The 8,170-nt window shown below is 41.7% G+C and overlaps 1 non-coding gene across 1 annotated transcript; it reads right to left on the bottom strand.

The window, feature by feature from the left end:
• Nucleotides 1-502: 502 nt before the first annotated feature.
• LOC132652564 (U1 spliceosomal RNA) lies at nt 503-665 on the bottom strand. The gene has a single exon (XR_009590167.1). It is a non-coding gene; the product is annotated as a U1 spliceosomal RNA (small nuclear RNA).
• Between the last annotated feature and the right edge of the window lie 7,505 nt (nt 666-8,170).

An 8,170-nucleotide genomic window follows, 5' to 3' on the forward strand; every position in this document is an offset into this window, starting at 1 on the left:
CAGGGGAGTTGACTGACTGATTAACAGCCTTGGATTCTGATTTCAGAGGTTCACATTAATTACAGGCTTTTTCATAAAGACTCTGCCAACAACTTCCACTGATGCTTCCTCACTTTCACAGATGTAGCCCCTGGCAGTTTAGTGTCCAAGTGGGTTACATAGTAATGGGAAGAAGGACTGCCTTTGCATAATCTGATTGGCCTGCTCTTTGATCACCTCCCCCTGAGGGGGGAGCAGCCTTACCAGTCCACAGAAAAGGACAATGCAGCCACTCCTGATGAGATATGATAGACTAGGATCAGAAGGAAGGAGAGGAAGACCTCCGATATCAGTGGACTTGGGAAGGGGCATGCTTGGAGAAAGGGGAGGGAAGGTGGGATTGGGAGGGGAGGAGGGAGGGGCTTATGGGAGGATACAAAGTGTAATTAACAAAATAAAATAAAATTTAAAAAAAATTTTAATTTTGCAGTGTGGAAACAATTTTTTCTTTCTTTTTATTCTTCAGGAGAAAGTGCAAACACAGTAACCCACTACCACAAATTATGCAGTTGAATTTGTGCTATAGGGGAAATTTCAGGGGTCAGCACACACAGAGTGCAATAGACAAGCCTTGCCCTGGGAGAACCATCTTCAAAATCATGGTATCTCCCCTTTCAGGTAAGAATAAAAAACAAAATTCTTTTAAAGACTTGCTGCCTTCAAAAAAAAATATGTTTCTTAATCTTATAATGTTTGATTAACAGTTTTTCTCATTACATTAGAGACAATATTTGTGGACATATTACCTCACTAATAATATCAGTATCTTTGGAACCACTAGAATGTTGAAGGAAATGGTATCTGCCATCATCATTGTGGTTTGACCACAGATCGTGAAAGATGTGAGACAAGAAGATAGTGAATTGGTGTCAACTGTAGGGCATGATCTTGGGATTCAAACCCTGGCTCTGAAATTACTGTCTATACTTGGATTAACTTCTGTTTCTTCTCAAAAATGAGTAGAAAGTATAGTTATGTGAAAAACATGAAAATTACGTATAAATGCTCTCATAATTATTATCTTACTTTCACTCGGTTCTTCCCTGTGTTTTATGAGTGCTAGGTAGGAGTCATTCTATGCAAAATTAAGGTCATCTGTTTAAATAAATTTCTAAAGTCAACAGCAAGCTGAGCCATGGGATTTAAAAGTAGCATGTTAAGGTGGAAAGGATTTGCAGCCAGAAATTCTTGGGTTCAAAATCTTATGTTATTTACCCATTTAATCTCAAGCAAATCATTTTGCCATTTTGATAATAGAAAAGCTTACACATAGACACATACATACATATACAGAGACACATATGAACATGTACACATACACACAGTAGTTGTACAATGCATAGCATCCAGTAGCTATTCATTGTATCTATGAATATATAATCACCCCTCCTTTCTCTCCATTTCTTCTTTCTTTTCTTCTGTAAAAATCTCTCAGTCATGGAACAGCTGGAGTCCAACATGTAATGGGAGACAGAGGGGCTGAGAGAGCAGTAGGTTCAACCAACTAAAATGAGAAAATTGGTAGGGTAGAAAAACAGTCTACAATGGTTTTATCCATATCTTAAAGGATACAAAGTCTGTGGGGAAATTTATCTCTCAGTTGGTCCCAGTCCCCAAGGGGAGCTGCAGTATGATGGTGGAAGAAACCATAAGGAAGGATTCCTGAACTTAACTTTCTGTAATAATCTTCTTATCCTGTCTCATTTTCTAAGCCAGAAAACCAGTCTGAAAATAAAGACTTAGGTTCTCCAAAATCCTTGAAACAAAAAGAATTTACTTTGTGTTAGTCGGCTTCTTTTTTCCTTTGTCTTTTCTTTAGTTTTTTCTTTGTTTCGTTTCTTTGTTTCTTTGCTTCTTTCTTTCTTTCATTGCTTCTTTCTTTCTTTTTTTAAGTTGACATAAACTAGGGTCATCTGTGAGGAAGGAGCCTCAGCTGAGAAAATGACTCCATCAGATTGGCCTGTAGGAAAGTCTGGGTGTCGTCTTCCTGATTAGTGATTGGTGTTAGAGAATTCAGTCCACAATAAGCGGTGCCTGGGCAGCAGTTCCTGGGAAATATAAGCGAAGTAGCTGGACTTGAGCCTGAGCAAGCCAATCAGCAAGTTTCCTCTAGTTGCTTCCTGCATCTGTTACAGCTTAAGTTGCTGGCCTAGCCTCCCTCAAAGACAGATTATGATTAGAAAAATTAAGTCAAGTTATTGGGTACATCTTCTCCTATTGAGGCCAGACAAGGCAGCCTGGCGATGGGAAAGGAATCCAAAGGCAGGCAACAGAGTCAGAGACAACCCCTGCTCTACTCATTAGGGGACCCACATGAACAGCAAGCTATACATCTGTTACATATGCAGAGGGGACTTAGCTCTGCCCCGTGCACATTCGTAGGTTGATTGTTCAGTCTCTGTGAACCGTTATGTGCCCAGGTTAGTTGATCCTACTGCCACTTGATATGCCAATGTGAGTTGATGTCCGTGGGAGACTTCTGAGGAGAAAAGAAGTGGAAGATGAGGGTAGGGGAGGTGTGAAGGAGGGACTGGGAGGAGAGGAAGAGGGAAAGCTGTGATAAGGATGTAAATTAACTAATTAATTAATTAAATAAATTGAAGATTTGAAAAGAAGAAGAAGCTAGGTGTGGTGGCACATACCTGTAATCCCAGCACTCAGGGAGGCAGAGGCAGGAAGGCCAGCCTGGTCTATGTACAAAGTGAATCCAGGACAGCCAAGGTTACACAGAGAAACCATCTCAAAAAAAAAAAAATAAGCAAGCCAACAAAAACCCCAGCAACAAAGAATAAGTAAGTTAAATAAACTTTTTTCTTCAAATTGGTCTTGTTGTTTATCATATCAATAGAAAACAAACCAGGACACAGAACCAATAGAACTTGGGATTTTGTTCAAGGGCCTCTTATTTCTCAAGGTGACTCTACTGGGAATCCTTTCCTATAACATTTCTTTACTCAGACTCATCCCTGCTGATCTTATAAACCAAGTTGAAGTGGATGGCTGCTAGCCTCATCCAGATGGATGGATGTGGAGGGGTTCTCATTAGGCAGGCATGACCCAGAAGACTGAGGTCAGTCTGGAGGGAGCCCAGCACAAATGCACAGACTTCTCACAAGTTCACAGACATGATGCCAATCCTGACGCCAACATGGCTTCTCTGGGATTCCAGATAAGTCTTTTGAGCTTTTAAGGCCTTGGAACGCTTTCCTAAAATGTGGATAATGAGTATTATACTCCTGCCTCACAATGATGAAGATGAACAGAGATTATAGGTGATTATAGCTATGAAAGTGTTGTATAAAAACAAACACTGTTATTATCTCTAGTAATAGTCTCCTCAAGTTCTGCCATAACTGTCCTGGGCTCTTATCCATGGGACACTTCATAATGAGATTTGGGATTTCACTAACCAAATTTCCTTGGATGCCATTCAAATTGGTCCAGAATCATATGTTAGAGAGTGTTAGGAGCTGAAAGCAATTGCATGTCTAGTCCAACCATCTCTTTTTAGTTTTATTTTTTTTCTTTTGGCAGCAGGGGAAGGGGTTGTTGTTATTTTAGACTTTCATTTTTGTTTTTGTTTTGTTTTTTCAAAAAACAAAGTCTCATGTAGCTGAGGCTGGCTTTGAACTCTCCATATAACTTAGGATCATCTTAAAGTTTTGATCTTTTGTTTTCCTACCACCTGAGGGCTAGGATTCTAGGACTGTGCTATTGGCTCCAAACTTGTCTTTTTACATGGGAGGAAAGAAGTTCTAGAAAAAAAAATAATACAATAAAAAGGTGCCCAGGCTACTCCTCTACAAAGTAGAAGTGTTGGTGTATGAGTGAGCATATTGCCTGTGCCTTGTAAGTACCAAATATACTACTTTATTTTAAAATGTTGTGAGTGTGTGTGTGTGTGTGTCCACGTACCAGTGTATGGGTATGTGAATGTGAAAGAGCTTGCGGGTGTGTACTGTGACACTTCGGAGCCCCCTGGGGCTGACGTGGCAGGCAGCTGTGAGCCATAACATTGGGTGATGGGAACTTAGGTTCTCTGCAAGAGCAGAACATATTGCAAACCACTGAGCAATCTCTCCAGCCCCCTTTCTCCCCACAAATCTTACTTCTTTTATTTATTTTATTAATTACAGTTTATTCACTTTGTATCCCCCCCTGTAGCTCCCTCCCTTCTTCCCTCCCAATCCCACCCTCCTTCTTCCCCACCCGTGCCCCTCCCCCAGTCCACTGATTCTATTCTGAGTTAAACTTACCCCTCGAGTTTATTGTGGCCACAGCTACTGACTGAGCATTGCTCATTTCTCCTTTGGAGTCTTGTAATTATTCCCCGTTAGTTTTCAGTTGGCCAGCACAGTCTTCATTCTGTTTATGGTCACGGTGAGCTTCTCAAATACCGTATCACTCATACACGTAAGCACATGTGTACACATAGAAACGCAGACACACATTTATGTAATTTAATGCTTCTCTATTGCCTTCAACATAGACCCAAAATTTCTAAGAGTAGAAATAGCTCTTTTCCCCTTCTTCCAAGTTTCTTTCTGTGAACTCTACCACAAGACTTTCAGACCTGCTTCTCCTTTGGCAAGTGGCTCTCTGCCTTCACTTTGAGAGTGACTGTATACTCCTACTTCTTTATATGGCAAATTCCTTTCAGCCACCCAGTACATAACTTGCCCTCCTGTTCCTCTGGCCATGGTATAGATGCTGCTTCTTTCCAGAAACCTTAATTATTATATCACAGGATGCAAGCTGAAAGAGAAATTGGGGTTGGCAAAGCTGACCTTTATTTCAAGTCTGTACCAAGCTCAGGCATCTACCAGTTTGTGCAATCATGAGCAGCAGAGCTCCAGGGAAGATATTTTTATGAAGCAGTTGGATTGGAAGATAAGAGTCTGGAAATGAGATAGAAAAAGATGCTTAGTTTTGCATGTTTGCATGTTGTTTTACAAGACACTTAAATCAGTCAGCCAAGTTATGTCATAATTCCCCCTGCCAGCCGCCACCACCCTTAAGAGGCTCCTGTCTGGTTCTTGACTCTTAGTCTCTAAAGTCCTGCACCATGTGCTGAAAGGCACTTGGTGTGCAGACATGTGGGGACACAAGCGACATCTTTGTCTTAGAATATTACAAAGAGAAACACGTGGTCTGCTGTGCTTGCTGCATTCAGATGACTGCACTGTCCCTTTGCCCACTTTTCCCCTTATTCTGTCCTTGTTCCCTCCAAGTGATATCATGGGGCAGTGTGGAGCATGGTATAAGTGGAAGTCTCCGTGTTACTTGTTTGTTTCCAGAAACATTATTTATCTTGTAGTAAGGGGCGACAGCTGTCCTTAGAACAGAATTCAGTAACAATTGCACAGCCCTGAAGACACTTAAGCCTTATTATATGATATAATAGCCTCAGAATCAGGGAGATATCAGTGCATGCCTAGTTAGTCAGGGCCTCAATTTTCCATTTTATAATCTCCAAGGCCAACATGCTACTGTGGATGGGAGAGAGGTCTGATCACCTGCTGTCACCCCTGTGGTAAAGGATGGAGTCAGATCCTATGTAATACTCAATAGCACCGTATAACTGAGAGGCACAACAATTTCTTAGTCACCTGAACCCACAGTCCAGGACTTGAGAGAAGAGGATGTTACATACTAGACAGGTAGCCCCTGCCCCTGAAACTCAGGGATGTAGAGACAGGCCTTGTAGTGAAGGATGAAGAGTGGCCCCTGGTTTCCATGGAAGGAGAGTTGACTTGTGTATCTTTCTACAGCTACAGCCTGGCATGAAGGTGAAGATCAGGGTAAGTGCCTGGACAGAGGACAAGAAGACATGCAGCTATTCTCATTAGTAACAGTAAGGTGGGTCCGGGGATAGATTTAGGAAGTTCAGTAAGACTCACAGCTAGATGTGTAGGCAGCACAGAAAGGCTGGCTTTATGCTGTATACCTCATCTCTACTGTGCACACTGCATCGCCCTGTAGAAAATGCTCTAATTCATTAGAATATCCCTCCGGTCTTTCACTAAGATATTTATTTTTCTCTCACATGAATAACTGATCATAAAAGAATGCTGTCAAGGAGCTGGTCTGTCCCTTGATGGCCCAGTAGATAAGAAAGCCTGACATTAATTTATTTGCTTAATGAATAACATGGTAACGTCTTGGTTTGACAAGTGTGTCACTTACACCAAGGTCTCATTCACATTCAGCTTCATAAAATGGACATCCCTGTAGAAACCAATTGAATCTTGTTGTTACCCAGGAAAATGAGCAGTGTCAGCACTTCAGAGAGTAAACAGCCACACCAAAGCGAAGTGGCAATATAGGAGATCAGCTGTGCTTACTGGAAAGGCCAAAAGCTATCGCTGTGGCCCCACGCTGTGACCTCGCTGCCCACCACAGTCAATATCACCTTCCAATGCTGCTAAGTCTCTACCTTGGAATTTCAAGACTTCACTGGTTTCCAAGAATGGTTGTGTTAAATGCCTTTCCGGACTAGTCATACAAGATTAAAGCAGTTAGATGGATTCCCAAACAAGATGTATGTCCTAGAGTAGCATTCTAACCTCAACCCCAAAATTTCTTGTGTAATCAGTGGTACAGAAAGAAATGTGGGAGACTGTACCCCGTCTCCTCAGAGACGTTGCCTCTGCACTAAAACTTGCAAAGGGAGGAACTTTGTAGAGAAATACCTGGGAGACACGTAGCCTTTCTGTCTTTCAGTCTGCTACACTGTGAAGGGAATACTTGATTTGAGACTTGTGCAGCAAGAGGAAAGGGCCAGCAAAAATAAACCAGCCTGGATGCCTAAGGAAACGGTTAGCATCCCCTCTGTCTTATTTCTCATTTGCACAGTAGTTGTGCTCCTTCTGTTTTTGTAGAATCATAATTTCCCAGGTGACCCCATGCAGCTGACTTCATGTGTGATTCTCTTGTACAGCCAGAGTTGCAAAGCCCTGATTATCTTTTGCCTAGTAAGGATTGGGCCATATATGCACATCCAAAAAACAAAATGTAAGTTTATACCAAGATCCATTTAATAAAGAGGAGGGCATATGAATCCAGAAGGAAGAAAACAAAGTTGCATAGGAAGCAACTACAATAAAACACCAAGCAATAAAGTGGCAGCTAGAGTATGGAAGTCCAGATTGAACCAGTGAAGCCTTTATCCCAGATAAAATTTGTTTTCCCTTAGTGCTGATCCTGTCTTCCTAGTCTTGAGCCAGTGCCTGTCAACATTAGTTAAGAGCTGTGGCTGCAGTGTGAGAAGATTCTGAGTCTAGGGATGCTCTAGGGTGAAGGGGGTTTGTAAGTAGGGTTTGGAGTAATAAGTTCTTCTGGGTAATACAGATTCTAAGAAAAGTAAATTTAAGAATTAAAGTGGTGTGTGTGTGTGTGCATCTACAAGTTCATCCATGTCACGAAGGTCACTCAGAATCAGCTGCTTCCATTAGTAAAGTTGCATAGCCAACAGTTTCCTGGGGGACCCAAAGAAGAAAAAAAAAATCAGTGCACCATTTTTTACTGAGTTAAAAGTTTGGTTCTGGAAGCAAGACTCTTCACAAGAGTGCCAATTATGTGATTTAGCCATATGTCAAAATGAGGAGGAATCAGGAGAGGCTGAATTTCTCCATTACCATGTCTGAACACATTATACTCCAGGGATGCCAAAAGACTTCCATTTTACTTGCCTAGGAGGCTGTTTCATATCCCTTTGCTTTTATTGATGCCGTTACCTTGATCACTAATTACAGACTCTGAAACTGTCCAGCAGTGTCTGCTTCATTCACAGTCCATCTAAGTAGCATTGTCTCTTCTGTCCTTATCCCAGCTTTCATCTTTATTCCAAGGTCTAACACCTTTCTTTGCAAGACTTTCTTTTTCCCTCTTTTCTCTGTGTGGTTACCATTCACTAGTGCACCAGACCAAGCCCTTTTCTTATTGGAAGTTGGGGTTGTGTGGTAGTTTGATTGATAAATGTCCCCCATCGTCTCTGGGATTTGTATACTCAGTTCCAAGTTCTTACAGTTTGGTGAAGTTTCAGAGGTGTGGCCTGGCTGGTGGGAGTATGTCCCTGAAGGTGGGTCTTCAGAGTTCAAACATTCCCATCATTTTCACTTTGATCTGCTTC

This window comes from Meriones unguiculatus, chromosome 2 (genome assembly GCF_030254825.1).
Source record: "Meriones unguiculatus strain TT.TT164.6M chromosome 2, Bangor_MerUng_6.1, whole genome shotgun sequence".
NCBI lineage: Eukaryota > Metazoa > Chordata > Mammalia > Rodentia > Muridae > Meriones > Meriones unguiculatus.